Source organism: Peromyscus eremicus, chromosome 8b (genome assembly GCF_949786415.1).
Source record: "Peromyscus eremicus chromosome 8b, PerEre_H2_v1, whole genome shotgun sequence".
Taxonomy (NCBI): domain Eukaryota; kingdom Metazoa; phylum Chordata; class Mammalia; order Rodentia; family Cricetidae; genus Peromyscus; species Peromyscus eremicus.
The window spans coordinates 52,038,513-52,061,569 of NC_081424.1; positions in this window are offsets into that span (position 1 = coordinate 52,038,513).

Here is a 23,057-nt window from a genome sequence, read left to right on the forward strand (position 1 = left end):
AACAGCCAGGACGATGAGAAACATGAAAGGACTGTGTAAATCCATTATGCTATTTCTACTCCATAGTCTGTAGTATGACTACCACTTACAGCTAAACCCCATGGTGACTATGCTAACATTGTGACTCATTTAGAAACCCACCCAGTATCAGGGCTGTGTCATAGGAAGGCACACTGCTGAGTACCAGTGTCTTTTTGTAAAGCAAAATCCAGTTAGCTAAAATGCCATCCCAACTGACGAGTGTTCTGCTCCTGAGTGGAAAGCTAGGTTTTATTTTGTACAGAAGTCATAAGAGCACACAAGTTCGTACCCCAGGCTGTGGGGAAAAAAGAATCCATTTTTTACCCTGTACTCTACACTTAATGTGGCAAAGTGCAAACAAAAGGTGTTAGTGAATGCAATTCCAATGTCATAGGGCCTCTCACACTTCACTTGTGGGTGTTAGGGCTTTACGTGTTCCCTTCCACACTCTTGTGTAGAATCTGATCACCTAAGACTTCCCCCCATATTTTCAAGCATCTTCAAAGCAGGAATAGTGAAGTTAACCCTGCTTCTGGATTCCTCCACTGTCTAGACTCCTGCCTCTTTATGTTTCTTCTCTGCTTTATTCTCATTGATGTCAAGGCTTCATTCAACCACTGTGAATTCTTCAAATAACTATCATATAAAACCTATGTAAAAATGTAGCCTTCAGTGAGAGACCCAGGGTAAGACAAGATGGATCCACCTTGGAGTTTATCCTTTTGGCCTCTCTGTCTTTGCCCTCACATTAGGACTCACCGTCATCCACACCTTTCCATCTGAGACCAAAACCCACTCTATATTTCTTCTAGTTTCTTATAATGTGCCCCCTTCCTGATGGCTCACATTGGGATCTCACATCACTAAACAAAATGCATGTACATCATTCCCCAATGAAAATAGTCTCAACAACAAAGGGCAACTAATGTGCACCCATGCTACTAATGAGTAAGTACTTGTTCAGAGTCTTGCAGGTCTCTCAATTCTGAGGTAGACACCAGAAGACCACTAGTACACAAATTCAAGGCAATAAAAAATTTTTATTAGCTGCCCAGTAACTACATGGGGTGTTCATGACCCAAATGCAATTCCTGAACTTTTCTCAGGGTTGGTTTTTAACAATAGAAAAACAGATCTTGGGTGGACACACCTCATTTAGCAAGAACAGATAGCCAAAAGTAGACTACAGAAGCCAAAAAGGTGAGTATATTTAGGGACTTTCCCAGCACTATGGACTTCGATGGATTAGGTCTTTGTTTTGGTGGGTGGGGCCGCCTAAGTCCTCAATGGTGCTTTCATCGTGGAATCCATTGTGCAAGACACAGATTTAATTTTTTTTTAAATTTCTTCTATGTATAGTGTATGCCTCCTTGTCTACATGTGCACCATGTGGCCAGAGAAGAACATTGGATCCCCTGCAACTGGAGTTATAGGCATTTGTGAGCCACCATATGGGTGCTGGGAAAGGATTCTGGGTTCTCTACAACAGCAGCATGTGCTTTTAACCACTGAGCTATCTTTCTATCCCCCTGATGATTTTTTGAGAACTATTTTAAACTTTATAGCACATAATTGTTTTCAATAAATGTGATTCATTCCACACATTAAAAAATTAAATGATTTATCCTTTTGTAGCATAAATAGTGACATTAAGTCAAATTAAATGCTCTATGGCTGTATATATATAAACATATGAATAACTTGAAAAATAATCCATCAGTTTTATTACTTGGGAAACATGGTCATTTTATTGGTAGTGATTGTGGTTTAACAATGTGAATAGAACAGATTAGAAGCTCACAAAGTAACATCCTCTCTTCTCCTTTTGCAGAAAGAAACTGGACAGACATCAATATGGTATCTTATAACTAATAACCTGCCTCATCTCTAAGGATCATCTACCTAGAACAGCAGAAGGCCAAAAGAGACAGTCTGTGACTTATGTCAGTTCAACCTAATGCCTTATAGACTTTAGAATGATACACAAATATGTGTCCACACAGCCTTGTGCTTTTCACTTTCAAAAATGGTATTCAATTAAATGAGGTATCACATATATTGTTATGAAATAGACAGTGCTACATAATTTTATCCAATTGTCAGCAAGAGTAATGTCCTGAGCATATCTAAAGTACAGTAAGCTCAGCTATGATGTCTGGAAGGGTTAGATTAGCAAGTAGCACTTTGACTCAGTAGTTCAACATCATGATGGGTTTCTCCAGGCATGATGTACAATCATAAACCATAAGGAGCATCTCTATTGCTTCTGATGCTCACACAAGCCTTCATGCAATCCCGAGGATCCTGAAGTTGGGTCATAATAATTCTTTCATACATGAAGATACTGAATTTTGGAGAAAACTACAAAGACTATTCTCAGCAATTTCTCCAATGGTAGTGGAATATACAGCCTGGAGTGGAAGGAGAAGTTTCAGTTCTGTGTTCAGTGTATGAATCAGGGTTCTGACTAGATATATTGGTTAACGTCTCTGTGTCCCAGGGTTGATATCTGGAGAATAATTATATCTACCTCCACTGCTTATTGTGAGTTGTAAATGAATCAAAGTGTATGAAGCTCCTGAAGAAGCCTTGGCATGCAGTTAGTACTCAGGGAACTTCACCTGCTGTAACTATTTCCAGACTCCGATGAAGAGGAGATTTCAAAAGGTAACATCTGAATTTTTTTTTTTTTTTGGTCTTCTCACAGTAGTACAGATAAGATCCTGTGTAGTGACATCTATTTGATGAACATTTCATCACTGCTTTGATATTTCATTTATTGCTTACCTCCAGCAGCAGGAAGAACTGAGAGAACACCAAATGCCTTGGGCTCTGGGTGGCTTCTGGAGGTTCAACCCTACACTCCCTAGCACCTCACATGCTCCCAGATCTAGTAGCATGGGCTATCTGCAGCTATAATCAGTGTCTAAGTCTCCTCTGCAAGGAACACTGGTCTCATGCTCATCAAAGGGTACACTGGGTCAGAGAATTTTGCTGACATTGCTGCTTGGTGCCTCAGAATTCAAATCACATATCAACTCAGAAAAAAAGTTCAGGATCATTTTTACTCACAACCAATAAAATACTGTATTTAGGACAAGCCAATTCTTAGCCCTAATTTTTACAAAAGAGAGTTGACAGCATCCTATTTTTCTTTTCCAGACTATTGCAGTAGTGTGTCTTAGGGTTGGGATTATAAGTTTTTATGAGTTACAAGGTACTTCATATTATGAAATATAAATTTAGCAGTCAGCAACATTAAAGTTAACAAAATGATTAAACTGACAGATCATAAGTATTTTAAAATTTTGTGTGAAAGACCAGAATTACTTGTTTATAAAATACAATATTATGTTTTCTTTGAGAATTTCATACATGTATACAATGTATTTTGATGATATTCACACATGCACCCAATTAAGAGTACGACCCTTGTAGGTTGAACATGGTGGCCCTACCATCACGTATATATAGACAACACCAATTATACTCAGTAGGCTATAAAAAAAGAATATAATTCTTACACCACATACATGCTAATATTCATACTTGCCATAATTTTTTTTTTTTTTTTTTGGTTTTTCGAGACAGGGTTTCTCTGTGTAGCTTTGCGCCTTTCCTGGAACTCACTTGGTAGCCCAGGCTGGCCTCGAACTCACAGAAATCCACCTGGGATTAAAGGCGTGCACCACCACCGCCCGGCATTTTCCATAATTTTAAAGTGTTTTTATTTATATACCTTTCCTCTAAAACATGGTCCCCTGAAAAGTGGCACTGAAGTGCTACTGTGAATGTTCCTATTTCCCGGTCATGTCACTCTTGACTGAAAATGTGATCACATTGAATGTTCCTATTTCCCTGTCATGTCACTCTTGACTGAAAATGTGATCACATTGGCCGCTTGAAATGTTTATGATGGAAAGAGTTGTATAGACAAATAGGTACTTAATTTTACCTCTTTTACCGTGTGTGTGTGTGTGTGTGTGTGTGTGTGTGTGTGTGTGTGTGTGTCTGTCTGTCTGTCTGTCTATATATATCCATATGTATTGACACTTATTTGTATACAGATATCATGAAATCCAAACCTCTTTCATTTTCCTGGTTACTTTGACAAGTATAGTTGGGAGCTTAAGTTAAAATTCATCAAGGCTTCTAGCTTAGAACAATACACTGGTTTTAGTTTAAGATTCATCTAACAATAGCTCCCACTTATCACAGCAGCAGCATCCAGAAGGAACCCCAAGCACACAGCAGAATGTGCAGAATTAGGATCACTCACTCAATGATCCTAATAGCCATTCCTCACCTGCCATGTTGCAACACCCAACACAGTAGGATTTCAGAGCATGATCGAAGAGTTACTTTCCTAACTGAATCTCCAGGGGGACATAGGGTGACAGTATAATTACCCAAGTTAGAATTTAGCCAGCCACAGAATTAATACTACCACTACTCTTATAGGAAACAGAGAATCAGGAGAGGAACTGCGGGTCTTTAATGGCCCAAAGAGGTCAAGCCCTTGGTTTTTATATCTCACCCCAGAGACACATGAGATATTTCCTCCATGACCAGGATGCCATCCAAGCCTGCCCCCTCTATTTTTTAACTAGACTGGAGAAAATGGTCATTATTTTCATAGGGCATTGACCTTGTGTCACAAAGGTCTCCTAGAGACTGCAAGGCCCTAAGGCCTAGGTAGGTAATCATGGTGGAAAAGACAGCTTGACTGCCCCCGCTATGATCGTGGGCTGAGATGACTTGGTCTGCAGAAGGGCCTTCCTGTTGGAAGGAGGAAGACACACAGGGTCCAAGATGATTTACAGACATCTACATCTCAGCATCTCTCAAGTTCACTTTGAAGAATTGAAAGCCAAAGCTAGAGAAGTCAGCCCCATGGCTATCTTGGAATAGCAACTCTGGGCTCATAGATACACACTGCTAGGCCTCTTGGAATATGCCTTATAAAAACTGATTGAAAGTTTTCAAGTATTCACACATCCTCAATTAGGAGCATCATGGGAACTCAACCAAGATGCAGGAGACCCTTGTGCCCTCAAGAGAAGCAGGCTAGATTGGGGCATTTTCTTCCTCCGTAGTAGGAAGGTCTGAAGAATAATTTTCCAATTAGATGACATTAAGGATAATGAAAGCTAGGGAGTGGAAAACAGGCAGAATTAATTGCTTACTTGAGGGTTTGCTCAGGCCTCTTTGGCAGCATTCATGCTGATGGCAAATTAACCCTTGGTCTCTAACTCTGAGCCACTGCAGGCTCCAGGGCTCCTCTGAATGAGATAGCCAAGCTTTGCCTGTTTCCTCCTTGAACCCATATCTACCTCCCCTCCCTTTCTGCAACCCTAGCCTCTCTATCTCCATATCATCATCACTCTCTTGTTAATTTCATTTTTATGGAATTGCTAGGTGGACATAGTATTTCTGCAAATGAGAATACTTGTGGAGAGTGTAAGGTTTCCAACTTCCAGCTCTGAATCCTGCTTGAGTTTCCTCAAGGCCTTGCCCATAAGTCCACCTGTAGTAGACAAATGAATTTCTGAATAAATGATGTACAAAATCCTGAAATTCTTTCTGTTCTCCAAAACACATGTAACTAATATTGATGATGTACTCTGCACCAGGATCATAAGAGGGTTATGAGAAATTCAACATGTATATAATTATCAAAACACAGGGGACATACTCAATGGTACAATACCTGTTTGTTGCTCAAAACGCAGCCATAGTTTACAAGTTCCATTTCAGAAAGTGATGCCATGTTTTTTCATAAAATGTCATAAAACTATATACCTAAAGCATAAATGCATCTGTATATTCAAGGTAAAAAAGTAATCATTTAGCATGGGGAAATAATTACCTTGGTGCCCATGACACATATAAAAACAACTTTGGGATTAAACCAATCCAGGAAGTCAAAAATCCTCCATCAATGCCATACACTGATGGATGTCTAGCATCCACCTGAGCTGGGTCAGAAGCAGCTTTAACCTTACTAAAATATGAAAAGAGCGGGCCATGTGTACTGACCTTTCAGAAGAAACTGGAAGTGACTTAACTTGAAAACTGCTATAAAATAAAGCAATAAATGTTCAGTTGAAAAATTATTATGCACATGATAAGTTGAACTTACACAGAAAAAGCTAGATCCTGGTATATTGGTACTTGCCTATAATCCCAGAGCTTGGGAGTGAGGAAGGACAATCTCAAGGTCATCATGAGGTACATGAAACCCTATGTCAAACAATCCCAAAAAATCTAGAAAAACATAATTCCATGATTAAAAAATAAACTCAAGTATCCAAATTCAATAGTTCATGCCTGTATCAGCACTTTGGAGGCTGAGGCAGGAGAATCACCTTGAATTTGAGGTCATTTTGGCTATGGAGTAAGTTCTAGGCCAGCCTGGGCTACAAAGTCTCAAAAAAAAAAAAAAGGAAAGAAAAAGGAAATGCAAACACAATTAAAAATTAAATTAAGCAACAAATTTCCTGTGTCCAAAACAAAATTTGAAACATGATAATACAACAGCTATTTTACGATGCAGCATTTATATAGTTATTTAGGAGTAATAAGTTGCCCTTCTATAAAAAACTCTGCAAACGCAAGTAACACAGATTCAACAATTATATAAAATTTTCAGGAGAGGTTTGGTTCATATATTTTTTTCCTTAAATTAAGACTTACTGAACTTTTGAAATTGAACAAACAATTCAATAAACTTGAATAAAACAAGTAAGAAGACATTTCCTCAAAAATCATGTTCCAAGTAGCCAAGAAGCATATAAAAAGATGCTTAATGACTTATGTATCAAGGAAATTTAAGTTTAAGCTTTAATAAAATGTTGCCTTAAACTCATTTCCCAAGGGTAAAATAAAAGCCTCAGGGTTGGCAAGACTACAGAAGAAATTAAACTCTCATGCATTGCTGGTAGGAATTCAAAATGGTAGACTTTTGGAAAACAGTTTGTTGTTGTTGTTTTTCGAGACAGGGTTTCTCTGTGTAGCTTTGGCACCTTTCTTGGAACTCACTCTGTAGCCCAACCTGGCCTCGAACTCGCAGAGATCCACCTGGCTCTGCCTCCTGAGTTCTGGGATTAAAGGTGTGCACCACTACCGCCTGGCAGAAAAAAGTTTCTTATAAGTTTAAATACTCTTCCTATTAATATTTATCCAAGAAAATCCATTCCTAAGAGAAATGAAGTTATGTGTGAGTCTCCACAAAGCCTTGCATACAAACATTCTTAGTGACTATAATTTAACCTAAACTAGATGAGACCTGATGACTATCAAATATCAGATGAGTAAATCAAGAGTCCAACATCTATTGCTGATAACTATTTAAGAAAAGAGCTCTTTCTTGACCCTCTTGGTGTTTCCATTCTTAGAAGAAGCACAAATCAAGCAAAGAAATCATCTATGAATAGCCCCAAGAAGTAACTAGTTTCACAAGACAGCATAGAAAGCCAAGAAGGTGAGCATTAAGACCCTTTGAGGACTGTACAGTAGACAGTGAGAAAAGATACACAAGAGTTGCATGAAAATATGAAGAAAGAGAAGGAAGAAGCTAAGAAACAATCTGTGTGCATCTGGGCAGAGGAAACAGGAGTGGAAGACACAAAAGAGAGAAACAATATGATATCCTGGGGGAAGAGAAGACATCGTGTGTATGAGGACCACAGGGAGCAAGGCAAGCTTGAGAGCAGAGCCAGGCTTTACAGGAACAAGTAAGCCTTGGTTAGAAATAGATTGACATATCAACAGACAGAAGTCATCACCTCATTAGTGTGTTAGGAATATTGTCCTCTCAACTGCAGTCTTCCCAACTTTAGTGCCTTGGCTGTAGACCTCATGACAGCAACACTCTCATTTGGACACTGTAGCACAGAATGACAATGTGGAGTGGAGTGCGCTCTTCCCCCAAAGCAATCAAGTTCAAAAGTATCTTTGACACTCTCTATGTAGCCTTTGAATAATTAGCAATTTGGTGAAGCAAAATTAGAGAGTACCATATATTTTTGATTCTCCAAGAGCACTTTGAAACTGGCTACCACATCTGTAGCAAGTTGGAGACTTTTACATAAGATGTGCTGTTGCCATGGCAACATTAACACCACTCCTTCTAGCAACTGCAAGAGCAAGGTGTCGACATAGCATGCTTTAGTGATTTTTCCCATCTTCTGGTGTAAGGAGGAGTCCAGGGAGATGTTATCTCAAGTAATTGTCACTTATTCTTGGGAAAACATTCTCAGAGGAATAACAGTTCTTAAATCAGTCCTTCATTTTCTCTTACTTAAAGAATACTATTATTATTCCTGTCCCTCTAAGATCTACTGTCTTTGTCCTTTCCTATCTCTCTTCCTTCTTTCCCTTCAACTATTTTTCTTACCTATATAATAACCATCTACTATGTGTTTAAACACTGAAACATCTAAGTTCTAGAAATAATATAGTAGATAAAGCTGATAAAACTCCAATTTGTTGTCTTTACATTCAAGTTAGGAAGACATGAAAAATATAAGTGAATATGCAATATAGGTAGATGGTGATATGCATGATAAAATAATATCATCTAAACAGAGAGAGTGTGTAAGTTTGAGTGATATTTCAGGGAAGATTATGTACGTATTGATGTATAAGGAGAGACCTTTAGAACTTGAGGCAGTGGAGAAACCAATATTCAGAAAGAGAACAATTGGAAGGATGATGATGCTAGATCACATTGGGATAAATTAAGAAACTGTACAATGTCAAGTGTGATAGAGTGAGAAGAATCTTAAGCAAGATTCTGTCAATAGACGGGATTTTCCTACCCCAAACTGACATTAGAATTCATTTTAGTCATGTCTGTAGGATGTCAGTAAAGGGTTGGATTGCCAACCAGAAGAGATCAAGATTCCATACATATTTTTAAACTGTTGCCAGGTGGTCATTTTTTGTAAATTTTGTAGTGTTTGAATTAAGTCATGAAGGATAGTCATCAGAACTATATTCATCTAACTGTAGAAATGAGATAATAATAATTTAACCACATAAGGAATTAGATTATTTTCTTATAAAATAAATGTCCAGAGTCAGGCCTTCTGGTATGGCCTCTAATCCAACTATAATTCTAGTTACCCAAGGGACTAGAGAAGAGGATCTCAAGTTCAAGGCCAGCCTGGACTGCATGGTTAGTTCAAGTCCAGACTAGATGACTTAGTGAGACTCTGTATTAAATAAGAAATAGAAGGAGAGCTAGAGGTATGACTTAATGATAGAGTACTTCTGTGTCATGGGCAAAGCCCTAGATTTAGTGCACAAAATTAAAAAATTCTGAATAGTGCTAAAGGTTTACCTTTGTGGTACAGTGTGTGCTGAGCATGCCTAGGGCCCTGTGTTTTAGGCCCAGCAACAAAGCACACAACAAAACAAAACAGGCAAACAAAAAACACTTGGAAATATTTGGTCCAGAATAAGTGGAACTGTTCAAAGAAGCCATCAAAATCACAGGCTCTCCTCTGCTTCCAGTCTTATTATCCTTAGTGTGTGCTTTTCAACCTCCTGGTTGCAGGGACAGCAGCTCTACTTCAAGATGTCAGCTTCCCCTCAGAATGGCAGCTGCACCTCAAAACGGTAGCTCTATTTCAGAATGGCTGCTCTACCCAAGGATGGCAGCTCTACTTTAAGATAGAAGCTCTACTTCAAGATGACTGCTCTACCTCAAGATGGTAACTCTTCCTCAAGATGGCAGCTCCACATCCAGGCATAGCATCTAAGTTCCAGGCAGAAATAGTGAGGGGAAAAAAAAAAAACATGAAGAAGAAAAGAGTACTTATTTCATTAAAAAAGTAAAATTTCCCAGAAGCAACACAGGGAACTTCCATACCTGCTCTATTGTCCTGAACTGCATGAGATGTCTAGATTGGGTGCCAGCAAATTTTGGAGAAAGGCACACCTATACTTATGGTCAGTTCTAACACAAGCAGAGTTCTGGCTTTATTGGAATAAAATAAGAAAAACCTTAACACTGTAAGCCACTAGCAATGGCAACCCCAGAAGGTAAGATTTCAACAGGTGAGGGTGCTGTGGAGGATGAAATGATCACTTAAGAGAAAATACAAACAGAAGATGTGAGGAAAAGTAAACAAACAACAAAAACCATTCGTGCATTGTAAAGGAGAGAGCAGGAGTCAGAGGAAGTCTGTCCATCCTCCAGGTGTCTCCATTCTGGGTGGTAGTAACAATTAGATAACTCTAGAAATTCAATTGAAATCGGACACTGAGTGTGTTAAAGGTCCCGGGACTTCATGCAATAGGCAAAGGAACACTTTTGAAAATTCAAAAGCATTAAAGGAAAATCAATAGCATGTCGACACAATACCAATCTGTAACCTCCGGGCACTCGTAAAGACACACTGAGATAATTTGCGCAAAGTGCCTAGCCCAGTTCCTGGCACAGAGGAGCAAACGCCATTATTATATGATGCACTAAACTGGAAAAAGACCACAGGTAGGAGCCCAATTAAGAGGCTTTTGCAAAGTGTAGAGAGGAAAAGCAGCCAGAAGCGAGCTGGATGAAAGGAAGGTTTTCATCATCCTAACAGCAAATGTGTAAGAGCCACTAGACAAGTGGAGAATGCGGCTGTTTCCCACACGCTGCCTTGGAGGAGAAGACAGGAAGACAGCGTTTGTTCTGATCAGTTAGAGAAACGCTGATGTCAGGTGGCAGAAAACTTTATGAATATATTAATCTGTGTTTTGTTCTAACTTAGGCAGGAATACATAAAAGGTGTTTTCCCGGGGCATACCAAGGACTCTGTGTTTTGCATCTGCCCTTTCTGAACGGTGGAGGCAGTGAAGAATCATCTGCTGTGGGGCCCAAAACTGATTTTAAGACACAAGATGATCTCGCATCGCACTCTGGGTTTATTGAAAGGTTAGATCTGCAGAGGAAAGTGTGGGCTGCGAGGGGAAGAGTTTAAACCAAAAGATAGGAGGGGGAAGAGGAGCATGATGCTGGGGTCCAGGAGGTATGGGTGCCTCTCTTCTCCTCTCAAAGCTCCACGGGCCAAAGGATATGCTGCTGGGTGGACAGCACAGTGGGAGATTGAGGCTGCCAAAGCTAAGGCAGTGCACAGAAGCCAGGCATCACATGTGGCCTTTGAAGGAAGAAGAGTTGGGGAAATCCTTTTTCTTTTCTTTTTTTTTTTTTTTGTTTTTTTTTGTTTTTTTGTTTTTTTGTTTTTTGTTTTTTGTTTTTTTGTTTTTTTGAGACAGGGTTTCTCTGCGTAGCTTTGATGCCTGTCCTGGATCTCACTCTGTAGACCAGGCTGGCCTCGAACTCACAGAGATCCGCCTGCCTCTGCCTCCCAAGTGCTGGGATTAAAGGCGTGCGCCCGCCACCGCTGCCGCCGCCACCCCCCCCCCACCCCCACCCCCCCCCACCCCCAGCTGAGTCGGGGAAAACCTTGAGGTGACAGGAGCAGGTGTCTAATTGTGGCTCCTGTGAGACTGAAGGGTAGGTGAGGAGCACATTCTATCCCTATGATCAGCCACAGCATCCCTTAAAGGGCACAGCATCCAGAAAAGACTTTAGGGAGTCATCTTCTCATCTTCGGGTACCTGAAGAATGAGAAACCCTCCTCAGTCAAATACACTGAGTGCTTCAGAAAAGCCTCCATACCTTCCCATTGCCTGAAGAGTCAAGAAGTCCAACACAATAAGAAGGATCATCCCCAAACTGCCACAACAGTCTACCACCAACCAAAGGGAGAAATTGAGCCTTACCTTGTCACCCAGCCCAGCTTTAAAGATGACAAGTGTGAACAGCCATCTTACATAGGTCATGTCTGTTTCCATCAAGGAAAACAGATCCGTGTGAGAGCGTCCAGATTTAAAATGTCATTTTAAGGTTTTATGGTCACACCATAAAACAAAACAGATTTATGACATAAATAAAAGACAGCTCCTTTCCTCGGAGGCTGGTCACAAAGCCTCCTTTATTTATACTTGGTATTATACGCATTAGGGGCAGGCCCTTTATCTAAAAGGAGAACACGTGGGCCTCTTACCCAATGGGGGAAGAGCAACAGGCTGCTTGTCAATGCTGCTCTTTTTCTATTGGGGTCCTGTTAATTGGTGGCAAGCTGATTGGAGAGAAAGGGAATGAGCTCCTCACCTAGAGAACTGACTTCTCTTACAATTGAATGGCTGGGGAATGCTTTAGGGAGGTGAAATGCCTCACCCCACGGCAGGGAAAGAGGTCTGTTAGCCCACATGCCCAGTACAAGGAACCCAAGGTAGAATAAGCTATTGCTATTTTTCTCCAAAATCAAAGCTGTTACCCTGGTGCCCCATTCACTCTGCTCAACGCCCTCCCCCCCCCCCTTTTTTTTTTGGTTCACTAATTGCGCTTCCCTTTTATACCCTCCAGCCTCAGTTCAGGCTGGCAGACAGCCGTGCCACTCACTGGCAGCTCACTTCCGTGTCTGAATTGGCTGCCAGATCTGCTGCAGTCAACTCCTTCTTGAACTCTCTGTGTGCTAGTTCAGACAGCGCTTTCTGCCATCGTCCCACCATGGTACTTCCAAATGGTTGCCTATAATTGGGAGCAGAGGAGTTCAAAGCCATGCTCCAGCATCCTTGTATCAAAGCTCATTGAGTAACGGGGGAGCCGCACGCTGACACGCAGGCATGGGGTGAGGAGAGTTATTAGTAGAACACGTTCAAATCTGTCATGCTAGATTCCTGGGTACACAACTGGTTTGGGGGTTCAGCTTTTATGAGTTTAGGTGTGGTCCCCAGGAGATGGCTCCTGTAATCGGTATAAAAATATCTCATTTGGACTAATGCACTTTGCCTATTTCATAGCATATCCTTGTGAGACTAATTTACATTTCTTTAAATGTCAAAGCTTTCTCCAGAGATTGTCCATTTATTATATTTATTTTCTTGGACATGATTTTAACAAATCTTTCCCTGAAGAGCTTAGAGCTATTAACTTTACTGAACAGTTACACAAGAGAGAGCTAAAAGCAAGTGGTCTAGGAGAAAGGATTAGGCCTCTGTGACCCAAACATACTTATCTGCCCCCAAACTCACTTCATTAGTTCTTCATTCATGGGTCACGCACTGCAAGAGTGACAGCTGGACTCTTCTGTCCTGCATTTGGATGGATGGTGGAGTCCAACCTATGCTAAATACTACAGTCTGGTATATTCTGATTTTAGTGGGCCATATTGTAGGACCTCAAAAACAGAAATCATTTCAAGAGAATGCTATCAGGGGATTCAGGGAGGAAATCGGGGAGCTGTAACCCTATTGGGGGTGGGTCTGGCAGACATGTCATGTGCCTTCATTTATTTAGAATGTTTTCTACCATTTGCAGTAATGATATCCTCAGTTTCTACCGGGGTGTGTCTCACCTCCCAGGATGGATCCTGGCTACCTTCACTATCTGGAATCAAAGGCATCCTGAATGCCCCCTTTCAAACTCCCTACTCTAGTGGAAAGTCTTCTATTACATAACAGAACAGGTTCACCCTCCATTTAATGGTTTCACTGCCTGGAAGTTTACTTTCATGGAAGACAACACTTCTAGTGTAACATGTGACTCGTTATACAATGCCCATTTCTAAAATTCAACCTGTCCCTAGGATGATCACCTCTCCACGGCATCTTTTAGAACAATGGGTAATCATTTACTCCTGTTGCCAAAGAACAGCTTTTACTTAAGACTGTGTATATTTTTATTGTATATTCACCACTCAGCCATTCCGAAGATACTTACGGAATAATGACAACACACCAGATCTAGTCTGGCTGTGGGCTACAATGTTGGATCGATTCCCAGCTCACAGACCTCAGAATAGCATTTTCTCTGGAGAGGAGAAATGGTAGCTACACTAATTTCTCTGTCTCCTTTAATTTACTTTTCTCTAATAGAAAATGTTCCACAAAACTTTACCCATCCTAAATAAAGAAAACACCTTTCCCCTCTGCATACCCTCTCTAATCAGGGGGCCAGTGACAGGTACTGCTGGGACACATAGACAGTCACATCGTACCCAACCTTGTTTCAATTGGTACAGAAGCTTAGTCAGCACTCATGGGACACGCTCTTATCTAAGAGGTTGTTTGTGTTAAGGAAGCATAGTCCATCTGCTATGAAATACCAGGGCTGGCAGGGACAAGCCAGGGTCAGGGAATGGCTGCTCTAACCAATGAAAGCAACCCTATTTCTCCAACAGTAGTGGGCGGGTCTGAACTCAAGCTCACAGCAGTGAGGATGAGATGCCTTTGCAGAACACGTCTCCGAACAGGCTTCAAACATACCAACTTTCTTCTCCTAAGCAATCCTGGAGATGCTTCAACATCAAAGTAACTGTAGTTTGTTTTATTCCATGCCCCTATTGATAATCTGATTCATTCATAATTGAGAGTCCTTAGCAGATTCACCTAAGTAATTTCAAAGCAGAAGTAACAAGAAAGGGCATGATGTAAATGAAAGAAGTGTCTAGAGTCCCCTCCTGCTCATCCTCCATCTGTGTCTGGAATTCGCAATGTTATTTCTCTGTCTTCAGTCAGGATTTGTCTTATTGTCACTTTAGAGTGACCTTCTAGAACACTTCATCTGAGACAGAATAGTACAAGTGCTGGCAAGATGGCTCAAGGAACAGGTGCCTGTCGCCAAGCCTGATTACCTGAGTTCATTCCCCAGGACACACGTGGGGGAGGGGTAGAACTGACTCTGGCAAGTTGGCCTTTGACCTCCACAAGCTCAACAACATGGCACATATGTCCACGTATATTCATATGAACACACACACACGAGTGAATTAATTAAAATGTAATAAAATTTAAAAAAACACAAAGAGCATAATCAGCAATATCTATTCCCTGACTTTTTCCCTCGAACTTATAAATAAACCCACATTACTTGCTGCTTATTTATTTTCCCACTGCCATCTCCAGGTGACAAAGATTCCTCTATGGATCACTCTAACCTTGACTTCTAAACCTAGACTACATTTGCATTTTATACGCATAAACACAAAGGACTGTAGCAAATGGTTTATGTCGGTTTCATGACTAGACTCTCACAGATGCCACACATAGGGATATGTTAGAAGTCATGACTGTGATACCGGAACTTGATTCAAACGGTGGCTTCACCGAATCACGGTCAGCGGCGCAATTTAGCTCGGATGCATCTGTTTTGTTTTTCTCTACCATGGCTAGAAGAGGGCTACAAGATTGCATGTTCCTCACACGGTAATTACACTTAGGAGATGAAGAAATACTGTCTGCCATCGTTATTATTTTAAAGACAATTATCTCCTACTCTGAGGAAATATACAGAGAATTGGCAAATGTTGTGTGCCTTATATGACACATTAAAAATGGATAAAGGAAATTTAGAAGGATGATTGGGCTGTGATGAGGGGAAGGAAACATGATAAACAGAAGGGGTCAGAAGACTGAAGAGAGCAGAGAAGGGTCATGCCCATGGTCTTGAAAAATCATCTATTGATGTCTGAGTTCAGACCTTGAAGATAGAAACTATGGGTGCAGGTTCCTTGTTTTTATTTAAAAGAATTCTGGTCAGAAGTCACAACTGATCCAAAGTAGTGTTAAGTGCATGTTATTGTCCTTCAGTCCCCATTAGCAACTCGAATAAGGCTCTGAGTACTTTTCTCCAGGACAGGAGTCATGAAGATTGAAGATAAAACCTGTGCCACAGCTCCCTAGTGGATCTTGGGGACTGCATTAGAGTTGGAACCAAGGATCTGGGGTGGGTTTTAGTGCAGATAATACAGGATAGAAAGGAATGAGAGAGAAAAATAAAACAAACAAAAAGAGCCAAGAAGATGTAAAGTGAATAAGATTAGGCATATTAGGACACAGACATTTTCCTTGCTGTAGATTTGAAAATTAAGGAGTAAAAATCAATCTTTTAAAAGCCTAGGCTCATGGAACAATTGTGACTCAGATTAACAAGGACCAAAGATGGAAAGCGAGATTATCAGAGCGAGAGGGGCCAAATCCAAAACTGAAAACACAGGATGCCATTTAAACATGAATTTTAGGTACACTTTTATTATTATAAATAGGTCCTGTGCAATGTTACAAACACAGAGACATGGGCACAGACACATTGACACACACACACACACACACACACACACACACACACACACTGACATACAAACAAAGATATTTGTAGTTTCCTTTATGTTCAAATTTAACTACATAGCCTCTAGTTTACCAGCAACCTTATCTAGAGAACTCACTTACTCACCTACAGCGGATGACTAACAATTATCTTTAGAAAAGGGGTGAATGGGAAGCGACTGCACAAGAGATCAAATACGGTGGGCAACCTCAAGAGCAGCACTGAGCAAATGTCCCACATTGGAGCTGAGAATGTGAAGTCAAAGAATGGAGAGAGGAGGAAGTGTTTGTCACGGGGTGCAAAGCGGACGCGTCACCATGTGTTTGCAGGACATATTGTCTTCTAGTCATACGTTTGCTTTTGAAGTTCCAGTACCTCTCACCTTGACTCTCAGCACTCAACACTCTCTGTTTAGACAGACAACCATACCATCAAGAATGCTGTGAAATGTCCTCCTGGGCGGGCAGCAGTCCCTCCTGACATGAATAGAGGAGGGTGCCATGTACGCACTGATCCAGTATACACATGCAGCATGACTACTATGCACTATGCAATGCTAAGGAGGCTAGAAATGCTTATGAACGGCAGATCCTTGGAACCTTGCAGTTACAAGAGTTCATAATGGAAGCAGAGAAATCTGTTTCCGTAAGTAATTCAGATGGCTCCCCAATGTGTAGAAGATGCCCCCCCCAATGTGTAGCATCCACGCATCTTCCACTATTTAAATAACAGAATGGGTGTCAGCGTATTTACCTTAAGAAGAATAAAAAGAAGTCCAACCAAAGGCTGATAGAGAACAGGAGACATTCTATGAGATTTGACTGATACCAGGTGTTAAAAGATTCATCTACACCTCTTGGCCACTAAATGTCATATATGAAGTCTTCTGTTTTGAGTATGGCTTCTTTTCCACAATAATCTCCCATCCTTCAGCTCCTATACCTCACAATACTTGTTTATAGGTTATGTGTTGTGAATTTGTAGATATGCATTTTATCCATGTAAGTAGCCTCCTTTGAGCAACATAAATGTGCAGGATTTAGCAAGAATGGGACAATGTAATGTTGTACATTAGGCTTCAAACCTGTCAGGAGGAAGGAGTTAATATCTATCATTGAGGCTTACTAAGGCTGATAAAAACAGTCTTCATTCAACATGCTAAGTTTGCCTCTGTGTTGAAATAGGCCTTTATTTTTTTAAGGCTCATGAGACCCAGCTGCCAACAGAAGGTGCTCTTGATTCACAGAGCAGCTCTGTTCTGGAGAGTGCTGCCACAATCACTCTGCTCTGACACACTTCACCGCAGTGAACGGAAGCAGACGTGTGCTCCTTCAGCATCACCCATGTCAGAACCCATCCATTCTCCTAGCAACACTGGATGATCCCCATCCTGTCTCCATGAAATACAAAACAGGGAGATGGTTTTACTCCTGTTGTACAGAAAAAAAAGTGGCCAATGTCATTCAATCCACTAGAGGTAAACATTAGTCATCATGGTACAAATGTCATCTCTTGTTTCTTACTCTAAGAGATTACATGGAAATCGATCCTCACATTACCTCTGTCCTCTTTCTACATGGAATTCCACACTCTTCCTTCCTCAGTTTTCCACTTCAGCTCTCAAATCTAGGATGCCAGAATAAAGAAGTGCCTACTCACCAAAGGTTCTGTATGAAATAAGATAAAATAAGAGTAGAGGGTGGTCTAGGCTCTCCTGGGTGCAGGGTAACATTTAAGGACCAAGTAGACAAGAATGCTGCTGATGACCCAGCTAATCTCTACAATAACCTTCCACAAGCAATATCTCTGAGTGGCCATGGGTGTGCTTAAATCTAGCAGGTGTCTTGGGGCAGATCCAGGAGGACCAGAGTGCTTTCCTGGGCTCTTAGAACCTTGCATTTGATCCTTACAACAAAGCTTTTTTTTCTTAAATCCCTCCCCCAAATTTAAATTCACCAAGCCCGGCAACTATGAAAAACCAAGAGTTACAGCTGAATGTGAACATGAACCATGGCATATCAAATAAGCCCAGATTCTTATAAGCCAAGATTATTTTAGTTTCATTTGGTATTTTTTTTTACAAGCAGAGTTTTTTAACCCATAAGAAATATTCATATATATGATGTATGTATATATAGACACTCCCTTATAATAAACACAGAAGCACACTGCTCCCAAAAATCTCTAGCTTGGCTGAATAAAAACGATGATATTCTTAGTTCCTCACATGAGGGGTGGAAAAAGCCTCCAAACACTCCAGGTTTTTTATAGCCCTGGCTGCTGGGTAGCACTCACTGCAGTAGCAGCCCTGGATAGCAAAGGAGCCAAGTGATGCTAATGGGGCAAACAGAATGTAATTGCTTATGTGTGCTGGTTATATCCTGAAACAAATTGTTTCTTAATGCTGAGGTCAGACAGGGTTTAATTAGGAGAAATACAATTGGTGTAAAATTCTGCAGCAGGCGGCTTGTTTGGTGTCATGCCAAGTCAACACCTAGTCTCTCCAAATGGAAATTTTCATTAGAGGCCATTGGCAGGCCCAGTTAGGCTGAGTTTCAACTTTCCCAAGTCTCCTGGTAGTGAAAAACCCGAAACTCAGCATATCTCCTGCCTAATAAAGGGCCGTCCCCCTTGCATTGACAAACACTTCAACATGTGCACACTGTCTTTCTCTGGTGTTCACGTAGCCCGCTGCCCCAGTTTCCTGACTAAGTACATACACACAGTTCCCACGGGAGCCAGATGAACTAAAGCAATCTTCTATTCTCCTTGACTCTTCTGCCTCCCCCTCCCCATCCCCATGCTAATAATATTTAATCTTGGATCAGCACATTATTACTTCAAAAATATTTTCACATGCCTCAATTCACCCAATCTTACCAATAAACTGAGCAGTTAGTGAGTTTTATATTTATAGATATTGACTTGTCGAAGGTCACATCTCTGATGGGCTAAAAATAGATTCCAGCCTCCCTCCTGCCTGTTGGCCCGGGATTTAGGCTAAACCACAGATCTTAGGGCTTATACATACTTAAAAAAAAAAAAAAGAAAGAAAAAGAAATAAATAAAGAAAGAAATCTATGTTTGCTCATGTCAACGAAACACTTGCAAAATGCTCTCTGGTGATTCGCCCCTTTTTGATTCATTTTATGCCATAGCTATAAAGACACAAGAGCAAAGGGTACTATTATTCAAAGCAGCACAAATTTCCCCAAGATTTTGCAAACACCCTTTATTGCACGAAACCTTTTTTTTTTTCCTATGTTCTTCACTCCATATTCGCCTTTTCCTGCCCTCAGCGGTCTGGATTAATGCCTGTGGTGAGAGTCGTGCTATTTACATTAATTTTAAGAGCTTGGATCTTCACACCTTCAAGGACAAGGTTTTATCGGTGTTTCTAATATAAGTCTTATGTCTCGAAAGTGTTTAATTTATTTGGAAAATTCTACTTCTAGGCTGCTATTGTTTCTCTCTTGTTCTCTTTCTCTCCTCGCTTTTTTTTTTTCCTTTTCAGCTGAAGGCAGTTTTCATTACAGTGACAAAAACCCCACTATGTTAAAGAAAATTGCACAGAGAGACCCCCCAAATCCATCTACCCAACAAAAATCTAAGTCATTTTCCCCTGCAGTATCATATCAGCAGTAACCGTCATGGGTTTAAAGACATATGGGACCAAGTTTTCATTTTTATATGTGATTCTGAATTTGCTGAGACCCAGGCTCCTGGTGAGTTGAGCTACATTTCATTTAGGTGCTGGGCCTCTGGGCCCAAGGTAATGTGGCTGGTTAGGGTCAAGGTAAAGCTTGACAGGGCAAGCAATTACTAAGCCATCCTTCCTCCTGGACCCTGCTGAGCCAAAAGGCCACAGGGAATCTCACTCTGAGGGATGGTTTTTCAACTGCCCAGGATCCGGTTCCAGAGAGACTGGGAGTTCCTGAGAAATTCTACCATGCACTGTCTGCAGCAGATTCCTTGCTGAGATTCATGCATTCTGCTCAGTCTCCCCTTCCACTTTAGACTGTGGCCCCTATTCCACATCAGACACATGCTGGGAAGGAAGGGACTCCTGAGTTGGCTATATTTACAGTTTCCATGTCTGGTATTTAAACCTTTCTAAGTCTGGAAAGATGGCTCCATGGTTAAGAGCATTTGCTGCCCAAGTCTGCGAGTCTAGATCCCAGCCCCTATGTAAAAATAAACCCAGAAGCAGCCATGCATGGGTGCCTGTAAGCCCAGTGATGTTTGGGGTAGAAACAGAGGGATGAAATGTTCGAGTGTGCTGGATACCAGCCTCATTCCAAGTTCAATGTGAGACCCTGTCTCAAGGGAATAAGGTGGAAAGGGATAAAACAGGGCACCTGACTTCCCCCTCTGGCCTTTACATGTGCATTCACATGTGCACATATGAGCATATATGCACACACACACACACACACACACACACGAAATAAATTTTACCATTTGTACAGTTAATTCTTCCATAAGGCTTGTCCTGAAATGGTGTACTTTTTCCAATGAAATTGATGTACTGGGGACTATTTAAGCTTAAGGGTAAGTTTTACATTTGTAGATGCTCAGTTTGGTCCCTGAGAAGCAGGAAACAACATCCAGTTTAACTGCACTGCTCAGGAATCCGAGTGCCCTCACCTCAAACATCTACCAGCCGCTGCCGAGGCTCCCAGTGTAAGTTAACCCATGAGGCTGTGCTTTATAATTCTTTCACATTCAAGACCTTTATCATCAAAACAAAACTCCAAAGGGGGAAAAAACCAAAATGAAAGACAAAAAATCAGGCACACACTGAACATCTCAGACTTTCCTATGTGCCCCAGTTCAAAATGGAGGAGAGGAAGCCGTGTCTGTTCAAAAAAACCTTCAATAGACATTGCTAGATCTAGTGTCTCCTTTTGAAGCTGGTGATGGCTTTCTGTTTCAAAAACAGGGCTACGGCTTCAGATCCATGAAAGAACTTCCAGCCACGATGCGAAGTTAATTAAAGAAGAAGGGCACACGCCACATTAAATTTCGAGTTCTGATAACATGGGTGTCTGCTATAAATACTGCCTTGAAGGACTTTCATGGAAAAGACAAGAAAACATGCTCCAGGATCTGAGGCTGCTCAAGATGGCCTAGCTATGGCATTCAGTGCCGAGGCTGAACCAAGAACAGTAAACCACAGCCCTGTGCATCTGCTCCCACCGTGTCCCATTCTTGTCCCATCCTATTCCGATAGCTTTCTTCCTGCCCTGTCACTTCAGTCCCTACAGCTCCAACCACGGGTCCCTCTGACATCTACTTCCACAAGCAAACTCCCAGTTCTTCGCATTTGAAAGAACTCGCCTGTTTTATTAGGTTTTTATGAGCATATCATATATATGAAGCCATGTTAAATTTTATTTTACTTTGGATAGATCCATGGAAATATTTGAGTATCAATTTTTCCCTTTTAAGTCCACGGTTCTTGTGTGATATCGTATGCTCCTGTGGTTGTTTAGGGACACACATGTCCACTACAGTCAAAGTGACTGCTTGATTACTACCTAGGCATGAGCATTGTCTTTACGTATTTAAAATGACATAGGCTAGGCATGTCCCAAACGCCAGCGGTCTTTTGTCATTGAAGTTAATTGACAACTCGACCCTTTCGTTTTCTCAAGCTAAAATTCCAGCATTTATCTTCCACTCCCCCCCCCCCCGCCCCGTCTTGTCTTGTTGCACACCCTAGTGGCTCTATTCTCAGAACTTATCTGACTGCCAGCATTTCCACAAGCACCTGTATTACTCCAGTGGCTTCTAAACCTGTCCTCCGCCTCCACTTGTGCCTGACCCACATTCCTTACCCGAGTCTATTTCAAACTCAGGTACCAAAGTGCTGCTTTTAAAACACATCAGATTAGACACTTCTCTGTTCAGGACCCACATTGCCTCCCTGCCCTACCCTGCCTCAGACGCCTCCTCTTGGCTTCATCAGGCTTGCGAACCACCACACACACCATCAGGCCATTGTGATTCCTCACATGAAGGAGTTGTATTCTTTTCCCAAATGTTTGCTCTTGATGTCTCCTTTCCTAAGATGGGATTCTCCAAGGCACTTGCACGGCTAGCTCATCTCTTCTAGGTCTTGGCTTCTGTACCACTTCTGCACATTATTTTAACTTTAACACCTCTGGAAGTATGGCCAATCCCTCCCTCTGCCTTCTCTTTCTAAATAGCATTATAATTCTGTCTTTTCTCAATGGCTTGCTTTGTTGCACCCTCCTCCTATATTGTTATAGAAATCACCCAAGGACATGTTTTTGTTTTGTGTTGTTTTTTTAATCTGCCTTATTCACTGCTCTATCCCTAGTTCATAGAACAATGTCTGGAAACTAATGTGTGGTCAATGAATATTTGTTGACTAAATGAGATAAGAAGTTGGTCTCTGTGTGAGAGGTAAAATAGTTTCCTGGAGGCTCTCTGTAAAAACTAATAATTCAGTATTCTCATCCAGGTATCTTACAAGACTGGAAAGTTCTCTGTCATGGGATGGCCTCGTGGGAAGGAGTTTGTAACACCATAATGGGTGCTGAGGTGAGGGCCTGGCTCATCATCTAGCTCTTAGGAAAGGGAAATCGTAAGGTCTTTTTCCCACAAAGGAAGTCCAGGATTCCTGCTATCCCTAGTGAATTTGCCACCATTTGTATCCACCTATCAAAAGACCTGGAACGATCTTCCTATCTTCTTTTAGTCAATTATTAGTTAAAAGTAGGAAGTTATATTACAATTAATAATATACTCCAACACATACAAATCTCAAATAAACCACTTACACATTGCCCATCATTTGCCTCAAAGGACCTGGAAATGCATCAAACAGGACATTATGAAAGCA